Source organism: Gossypium arboreum, chromosome 1 (assembly GCF_025698485.1).
Source record: "Gossypium arboreum isolate Shixiya-1 chromosome 1, ASM2569848v2, whole genome shotgun sequence".
NCBI classification, from domain to species: Eukaryota; Viridiplantae; Streptophyta; class Magnoliopsida; order Malvales; family Malvaceae; genus Gossypium; species Gossypium arboreum.
This window is the reverse complement of record NC_069070.1, coordinates 76,683,837-76,694,413: the sequence shown is the minus strand read 5'-3', so window position 1 is coordinate 76,694,413 and position 10,577 is coordinate 76,683,837.

Genomic DNA, 10,577 nt, shown 5'->3' with positions numbered 1-10,577 from the left:
GTTAAGTGTTCATGTAGATGGTTTGGGTGATAGGAAAAAAAAATCGGCTTGTGTGTGTATGGATAGTTGCGAATGTGTGTATAGTCAAAGAAGAAATCCTTAAAGTGTCTAGTTAATTGATGTTAGGTAAATGGTGTGTGTAAATTATTTAAAATAAAATAATTGTATGAGTATTAAGGATGGTACATGAATTGACCTTAGAAGAAATTTTAGTATAATATGCTTGGATGTTAATAGGTTATTGCTTTAATGACCGGGTGTGTCAAGGGATAATGCATGGACTAATTGATTAATATGTGTTAAGGGAAGGTGAATAAATGTCTATTTGATAAGCTATATATATATATTCGGCTATGAAGGCTGAAGGTTAAGTCATAGAGATTTTGGTGATATTCATATTCGGTCATAAGGGTTATATGTGTAACTTGGCTATGTGGGTTACGAGTTAAGGTAAATTTCTTATTTGATATGGGTATTCGGCCATAAGCTAGCATGATGGGACTTTAATAAGATAAATTTGTTTGAATTAGCCCAAGAGCTTAGAGGATCGAAGTTGGACAAGGGGAAAGAAAAAGTAATTGAATAGCCGTTGAAGACATTCGACAACATCCGAGGTAAGTCATTAAGCATATATTTGGTATTGATTTAAATGATCATAATATATATGCAATTGTGTTTAATGAATTGATGTGTAAATGGAAATGTATGTGTATGGAATGATGCCATCGTTGAATGTATAAAGGTGGTAAATTGCATAAAGTATTGGTCTCGGCACTAAGTGTGCGGGTATAAATGGACACAGTGACAAGATTGGCACTAAGTGTGCGGGTATAAATGGACACGGTGACAAGATTGGCACTACGTGTGCGGGTTTAAAATTGTACAGCACTAAGTGTACGAATTTGATTATATAGCACTATGTGTGCGAGCTGATTTTATAGCACTAAGTGTGCGGATTCACTACATGCTCTTGCATTACAATTGGCACTGAGTGTGCGACATTATCGAGTTAATCCCGGACAGCGGATCGGGTAAGTACCTTGAGCTCATGACGAATAGGCAATATGTTCATGCTCGGGGTTGAGCTTGGTAAGCTTTAAATCTATGTGATGATTGCAATTGGGTGATTGTGGTGAAAATGAGTTAGTGTGTGAAAATGCCTCAAATATCTTATTGTGTAGAATATGAAATGTGGATGTATGACTTGGTATGAGATTGAACCGAAAGGTCCGAGGAATTATGGTATAGTTTCGGTATGGATGAGTACCTAGCCTCGTTTATTGTTTCATGTTGTGATAACTTTATTAATGGATGGTGGTTGAATGCTTATGACTTACTGAGTTATAAACTCACTCGGTGTTTTCTTGTCACCCCTTTTAGGTCTCTTGGACTCGTATTGTTTGCGTGCTCGGAACCGTCGTTGAAGTCATCACACCGGCTGGAAATCTTTTGGTATTGTCTTCGTAGTTGAACTAGGAGAACATTTGGCATGTATAGGCTATTATGTTTTGTTGAATTATGGGTTGTAAACTTTAAGCCATGTGAAAATGGCCTATGTGGTCGTTGAGTGGGATGCTAGAACCTATAGCCACGAGTCTTAGAAACTTTAATTTTGATAAGGTGGCCATAATTTGTGTCATGTATGATGGATGATTAGTAAGGTCAAGGAAAGATTCATGAAATTGGCATAGTCTACTGCAGTAACTGTTGCGGACAGCAGCAGTGATATGATATTGAAAAATCACTAAAAATAGTAGAAGTAGAATTAAATAGTGAATAAATTATGAAATTGAACCTTGATGAATCTATTTTCATATGGACGAAACGAAACGACCATATGAGCAGTATACTGAGAGATATTAAAGTTCTCGTGAGACAGGGCCAGAACGGTTTCTGGATCCCCTGTCTCGACTTTGAAAATTTACTATAAATTATCCAGAAAGAATTAGAAGTCATGCCTTATATGTGAAGATTTAATTTTGAGTCTAGTTTCATTAGAAAGAAACGGCACCAGTATTAAAGCCCTGTACAGAGAGATATTCAAGTTGTAACGCGCGAAGGTCAGTGTAGTCGACCCCTGTAACATGGGTGACTTTAACTAATAAACTGTACCAATTGGCCCGACCAAAAATTCTAGAAATAAATTAATGGATGGATATATGAGTATAGTTTCAGGGAAAATTTACGGAATTGGTTTTCGAGTTCTGGAACTCGAGATATGATTTTTAAGGTAACAGTGACGCAGTTAGCTAGCCTGCCTGAAACAAAAATTTCATAATTTCCAAGAGGGAAATAAGGGAAGTAAGCCCGGTAACACCTCGTGGTCGAATCCGGTGATGGTCACGGGTTTGGGGTGTTACAGATTAGCTATATCAGTTCTTATGCTATATATGGGCATGGATTGGAAGATATTATTCATGTGCTTCGAGATTTTCCGGCAACTAAGGAAGTGTGGTTGCATGTTATTCCAACATAGCTTCAACAAAGGTTCTTTTCTAATAATTTTTAGGTTTGGTTATCTTTTAACTTGTGTTGTAATTTGACATTGCAAGATTGTGGAGTTACTTGGTCTTCCCTTTTTGTACTAATAGCTTGGCGCATTTGGAAAAATAGAAATCTTTTTATCTTTCAAAATGTTACATGGTTAGTAACAGAAGTTGTTAAAGTCTCCATTAGTTAGGCTCAGCAACTCCAATTTCATCATAATGGATACAAGAGCAATACTCTAAGTTTAAGTCATAATTTTCATGCCAATAGTACGTGGGTTCATGTAACACCCCTAACTGTATCTGTCACCAGAATAGGGTTACGGAGTATTACTAAAATTTTCAAAACAATTTCGGTTAACTTATGTCATTTACTATTCATATTCAAAATCGAACATATACTATAATATGATCTTTTATACGTAAACATTGAAACATGTTTATCACTAGCCATTCCAATGGCTAGTTATAACCAAACCTTTACATGCCATTATTGACCAAATTAACCTATACATGCCATTTTAACTATAATTAATTTACCATATATATATCGAAATGAGCCAATGGATAGTGTGAGTGATCTCCTCTAAGCTTCCAATCCAATGAACTTCCGATTTATATTCATTCATTTCAATATAAACATGAATGACATATTTAATCCTTTTGATCACAAGCCCTAACACATATCCTTACCATATCTTGTATTCCTATAATTTTTTCAAAACATATCTCTGTATTTCAATTACATTTTCATATTAATTCATCTCAAGTTCAATCTATTTCATGTCAGAACTTTACTCATTAATCAATTGAGATAACAATAACTATACGGATAGTACACTCAAGGTGTACAAATCAATTCTCATAGATGAACATATTCATCAAACCATTTCATGTTCATATATAAACATTTCATACTTTCATATTTCATGTAACATTATTTTTATATATTTCAGGCAGATACATGTAAAAATAATTTCTTTTCATGTCATATTTTGTAATATCCCGAATTAGGGCCTAATCGGAATAGTGGTTTCGTGACCATAAATCTGAGATAGAAATAATTATTTTATAATTATTTTGAGGTTTATGATATGATTGCATGATTGTGTGAAAATTTCGTGATGAAATTCTATGCCTAAAGTGCTTAAATTGAAAGTAGAGACTAAATCGAATAAGTTGCAAAACTTGCATTCTAGAAGTTTTTAGTATGAAATTGTTTTGGAATATTAATGAAGAGGTCTTAAATATCAATTTGACCAATTTTAAGTTCATGGACAAAATTAGGACATGGAAGGAATTTTGGAAAGTTTAGTAGTAAGGGTATTTTGGTCATTTAGTTATTAAAATGAATTAAAACAAAATTAAAAGCCAATTTTGTCCATCTTCTTCATTAGGCCGAAATTTCAAGGGTTCTCCATAGGTAGGGTTTGTTTCAAGCTTCCAAGCTCCATAGTAAGTGATTCCAAGCCCGCTTTTAATGATTTTTACGTTTTGAGATCCGGTAACTCGATAAAGCTTATGTTAGCAATAATTTAACCTAGGGTTTATATTTGGAAAAATACCCATAGGTGAAATCTGTGTATTTTGATGTTTTATGATAGAATATGAAGTTTTAAATTATGTTAGGCAACTTGTACTACTCGATTTTAAGCAAAAAGCAGTAAAATGGCTTAATCGGTAAAAATACCTAATAGTCACAAGTACATGTTAGAGTGAGAATTTGATGTTGCCATAGAAGAGAAAAGTGATCAGCATGTTGTAAAACATAAGAATAAGGAATAAATTTTAATCCCGAGCCTAGGGGCAAAAATGTAAATATGCAAAAGTTTAGGGGTAAAATTGTAATTTTGCCAAAATTTGAGTTAAGGATTAATTTGATAATGTGAGTATCAAATAAGCTAAATGTGTTATTTTAGATCAAGAAAGGCGTGGAATCGACCTCAATCGAGGAAAAGAAAAGATTGTGGACTAAATTGCAAAATCTTTGTATTTTGGTACCAAGGTAAGTTCATGTGTAAATAATGTAGCATAATTGTTATTTTAAGTTATTGATATTAATTATGTGTTATGCTGAATTTCATTATGAAATGTATGCTTTGTGGTTAATTTCAAATAATATGTAAATTATGTGAGCTACTTGTTAAATATAATTATTACAGAGTATTGATTTGGCATTCTACGGAAGGCGGCAAGGATAAGTGTTAGAAAAAATCCGTTTGAACCTTAGGAATAGATTAGGATACAAGTGACATGTCACTAGGATGGTTGAGCATCCGAACTCGTTGAGTTGAGTCCGAGTTCACTTATGGATGCGAATGTCCGAACTCGTTGAGTTGAGTCAGAGTTCGTGAGATGTAACTAGGCATCCGAACTCGTTGAGTTGAGTCCGAGTTCACTTATGGATCTGAGCGCTTGAGCTCGTTGAGTTGAGTCCGAGTTCGCTTATGGGCGGGTTACATGATTGCTTGATTGCATATATGGCACTTATGTGCAAGTTATCCATGTATCCGAATTATATTCTGATGTGTTCAACGGGTAAAGTTCTACTCAAATGGAGGAATATTCGAGATGTAAAGAGACGTATTGGTAAGTGATGTGAAATGGATATTTTGGACAGGTATGTATTTAACCCTCGGGTTGAGTATTGATACAACCACGATAAGGTAATAAGATGATGAAAAATGATTAAAAATGTGATATGTGTTTTAGTGATACATGCTAATGTTGATTGGTATGACTGTTTGTTATGTTACTTATTATTTGCATATGAACTTACTAAGCATTTATGCTTACTCCCTCCTTCTTACTCATTGTAGTTTTGGACAAGCCAGCTCAGGAGTCGGGATAGGTCGAAGGCTCAGTCACACTATCCGGAAGACTTTTGGTAATGGCTTGTAAATTTAAGTATGGCATGTATAGCAATATACCTTTTTTGTGTAAATGATCTTATGGTATGGTGATGGAATGGTTGAGGAAATGCTTGATAATGATAAATTATGAAAATAGTTGGTTTAGATTATATTTGATGTTAAGGAAAATTATTAAGATACTTAGTGCATAAAAACTCATAAAAGGGATGAAATTTGCCATAAACAGAATACTGCAGCAACACTGATGTGAGTTTAAAAATTTACTAAAAATCATAGAAATTGAACTTGGTGATGGACTACATATCAAATTGAAGCTTATTATGTCTAGTTTCACATGAAACAAATGAAACAGGTAAAGGAATTATATGTTACAAGATATTTGAATTTTAGTGAAATAGGGTCATAGCAGTTTCTGAATCCCCTGTTCCAACTTTAGAAATTCACCATAAATTGTAAAGATATAATTAGGTAGTGTATTTTATATTCTCAGAATCCTTATTGAGTCTAGTTTCAGGATAAATAAACCTCGTAGTCATATGGATTTTTTACAGAGAGAAATGTGGTTCGTAGTAAACAGAGGTCAGACCAGTCAAGTCCTGAAACAGGGGTAACTTTAACTAATAAACTGTACTAATTGGCCCAACCAAAAATTCTAGAAAAAAATTAGTAGATAGGTATATGAGTCTAGATTTAGGGAAAATTTACGGATCTTGATTTCAAGTTTCGTAACTTGAGATATGATTTTTCTTGTGACTGTGATGCAAGTAGCTTAAAAGCTGTGAATGTAGAAATAAATAATCCAAAGTTCTAAATATGTTAAATTAAGCTTAGTAACACCTCATACTCGACTCTGGCGATGGTCTCGGGCGTGGGGGCGTTACATATTTCTATATATCATATTTCATTCCATGGCAACTTATTTTAGTTCATATTTAACCCTGTCAGAACTTTGCTCGTTGAATTTATTTGAAATGTTGATGGATACTCATATAGTACACTTAAAGTGTACAAGTCTGTAATCCATCAGTTTGCATCCAGTGGTACCCCTTTAGGGCACATAATCAGAAAGCACACTCTTGAGCCACATATCAGGATGCTCATCCGGGCTAAATCTCAGGAAGTTCACAAAGAACTTTTAAATCAGGAAACTCATAATTGCTCACAAGGAGCCATGTAACAGGAGCACTGGATAGCCATGTCTCAGAGAGTTCAAGCGAGCCATGTCAGGACGCTCACAAAGAGCTACATTTGTGTTCGCAACGTATGCAGGATCACAACTAATCGAATCATATAACAGGATGCTCACAAAGAGCTATAGTATTGAGCAACACATGCAAATTCACTACCAATCAGGATGCTTGCAAGAACTATGTTGCAAGATTACCAGTTCAGGCTAAATCCTGTCTTTAATATATGCTCGAGAAGGCTTATATTAAGATTACCCGTCTGGGCTAAATCCTTTCTGTAATGAGGTCAAGGATTACTCATTCGAGCTAAATCCCATCAGCAACACATGCAGAACCTCATTCTATATGGGAAATCACCTTTGTCCATCGATATTCAATATTTAACTGGAACTTGTAACTTATCGAACATTATCATTTATTGGACTTTGTTGGATATATGCGAATAATTTCAAGTATATTCATAGTATTTATATAATTTATATGCACACATCCAATACAAGCATAAAAATATACAAAATTTACTTACAAGAACTTACCTGGCTAAATTGCAGAAATACCAAGATTTAGGGGCATTTTGGTAATTTTCCATTTTCCCCGATTTTTACCCAATCTTAAATTAATAATTTCATTCAATTTATTAATAAAAACAATAAAACAATTCATTTCCTTCAATTTGGTCATTTTTGACATTTTTACAAAATTGCCCTTAAAGTTTTACTTTTATTCAATTTAATCCCTGAGCTTAAAACATGTAAATTATCCATTTTTAATGTAAACCCTTGATAACTAAATATTCATATATTTATTTTCCTCCCCTCTCTATTCCACATCCTTAATATATACATAATTCCACTATTTACTTATATGTTCATGTCAAGCTATCCACTTGAGTTATAGTTACTAAATTATTTATATCTTGAGCTACAGAATTCCAAATTAAGATCCGCTTGATGTTTTTTGAAACTAGACTCAAATATATTTCTACCATAAAAATTTCAGAATTTATAATTTATCCAATAAGTACAGTAAAATCTTTAAATTTATCCCTATTTTGCTATTTGACAGTTTTGACCTTTCTTTACTAAAAATTAATTATTTCTTAGTACGGGACTTGGATGATGTTTCCATTTAAACCCAAAAATATTTTTATACAATTTTTAATGATTTTTCAAAGTCAGAATAGGGGAATTCAAAATCACTTTGACATTGTCTCACAAAATTTATTATATCTCATAATTTACAATTCCATTGCTTACACCATTTTTTCTATGAGAAACTAGACTCAATAAAATTTAATTTCATATTTTATTCAACCTCGAATTTGATTTCCATAATTTTTGGTGATTTTTCAAAGTTAGACCACTGTTGCTACCCAAAACTGTTTTAGTGCAAAATATTAATTACCAAGTTTATAACACCCTCATTCCATTTCTCTATAATATTTCCCATCACTTTCTCTTATTTCCCTTCACTAACATATCAAGAACATAAAGCTTTATATAAGAAAACTCTACTATAACATCATTTCCATGCTTTTTCAATAATATCAAACTTTAAAATATATTGAAATCTTGATGTTCTTACCTTGTTCTAATGATTTCAATCTTTAACTTGATTTTCTCTCTCCTCCAGCTTCTATTTCTTGAATCTAACTTGATATTCTAGCTCCGCATAGTCTCCTTGTTATCTTTCTCTCTTGATGGCTATGGAAATTCTTTTGATTTCTATGTGAAAATGGTGGATTTTTTGTGAAAGGACCAAATTGTAAAGAAAGCAAAACTTTCTTTCTTTCTCTCTTCTTCTCACATTGATACATGGGAAAGATGAAGAGAATTATTCATCTTTCTTTCGTTATATATATCATGAAATAATAATAAAATAATAAAATATAATTTAAAAAAATTAAATTAAAATATTAATAAACTAATATTTATTTATTTAATTAATCTAAAATATCTCCACATCATCATTGCCTTCTAGATTTCTCTCTCCTTCTAACTGACCATTTTGCCCTTCATGATCTTTTAAAATTCCATCATTGAGTCATCATTTAATTTGGTATAATCGTAATTTAGTCCCTCACAATTCTTCACCTATTCAATTTGGTCCTAATTCATCCATTTTCCTTAGTTTCTAGATCATTCCACCCTTAAAATATTTACACTATTGGTCTTTCAAATTTTTCATATTTTCACTTTAACCCCTTAAATTTTAAGTATTTACTCTTGTGCAACAAAACTTTCTCACTTTTATGATTTAGTCCTTTCTTGAATTAATATATCATAATATACTTCTCAATGTTCACATAACTCAAAATTTCCCTTTTTGTCACTTTGTTTCCTTATTTTACTATATTAAGGATAATATCTTACTATAAAATTTTTTGGGGTATTACAGTTCACTTATTCACTGATGGCGTAGTTGCAAGAGATATGGGGAACGCTTCTGCTAGAGGTATACTACGGGATCAACTTGGAAACTGGATTCCGAGATTTAATCGGTACTTAGGCAAATGTTCACCTTTTGAGGCTGAAGTATGGGGCATCTTGGATGGGCTCCTTGTTATGATATTAAAGGATATAGATGAGCAACAATTCAGATAGATAATCTTGATGTGGTCTAGGCTTTAACCAATATTGGGTTGGAAGATTTAGGTATCACCTTGATTACGAGGCTTCATCGAATTATGAGATTCCAAGGACAATGGCAAATTAGATATGTGCCTAGAGAATACAACATAGTTGCAAATCGGTTGGCCAAACTTAGCCTAACGTGGAAGTCGAGCTTACAAGTTTTTAATGTTGCCCCAAATTAAATCCTTGAGGTCTTACAACATGATAAAGTGTGTGGTACTTTTAAGCAATTGAGTTGATGTTATTTATCTTTTCTTTTCACCAAAAGAAATGTTAATTAACTATTCAATTACTCAATAAATTGCATGTTCAACATTTCTTCATGAGAAATAATTATTTTTTATTTATAAAAAATAATTTTAATATTTTCTTTTATGAGAAATAATAATTTTTGGGTGAAATAGATTTTCTAGTAAATTTTAAATTTAAAAGTAATCCTCATAAATAATTTCCATTTAAATAGGGTTTTTTTATAACTTTATTACTAAAATATATTTTGAAATAAAAATATAATTGTATTCATTCGTTGGATTAAATCAATTCGGTTTCAATATAGAAAGATTAAAATATTATCTTTGATTTTTTTGGGTAAAAAGTAATAGAAATTTGTGATTACATTAAACAACACTTAAACCAATGAAGAGCTATTACAATCAAATTACTACATCCGACTTGTTGGGGATCGACTCGATTAAGTAACGAATAAGTAAAAATAGCAGAAGAAATTGAGAAATTGAGCACACAAAATTAACGTGGAAAACCCCTTCCAAAGAGGATAAAAAAACATGGGTAAAGATAATTTTACTATGATGACAAAAGAACGAAGAGTACAAAAGATGGAGATAAAAACTAACCCCTAAAACCCGAAAACAAAGAACCCTCAAAACGTAAACACAAAATTCTCCAAAAGTGTTATGATTTCTAAGCTTTAATGAGTGTTTATTCTAAGGTTGTAAAAGAGCCTATTTATAGGCTAAATTTGTAGTTCAAATAAATTATGTTAATAAATACTAAATATATTATACTAATAAATACTAAATCTTCTAGAAAGAAAATATATTTTGTTTAACTTGACTTGCAAGCAATTTCTCAGAATTTGGGTCACACAACTCTAAATATCTCCACATTGACACAAATTCTCACAACGCCATCTTTGCCAAAGCTCGCCACGGGCCTATCTTGAATTATGCAAGGAATTAACTGAGTCAAATCTATGCTTAGGAGCTGGAAGACTTCTAGCCTTCGACTTGTGCATTGCCAAATCAAAACTAACCCGAGTCTGATTTTCATGAACATAGTGCCCTAACTTTTCAAAACCTACATCCAAAAGAGAACCTCTCTTCAACGAAACAGTCATACCTTTTTCCCTCCTATTATTAAGTTGCCTCGACTCCAAAC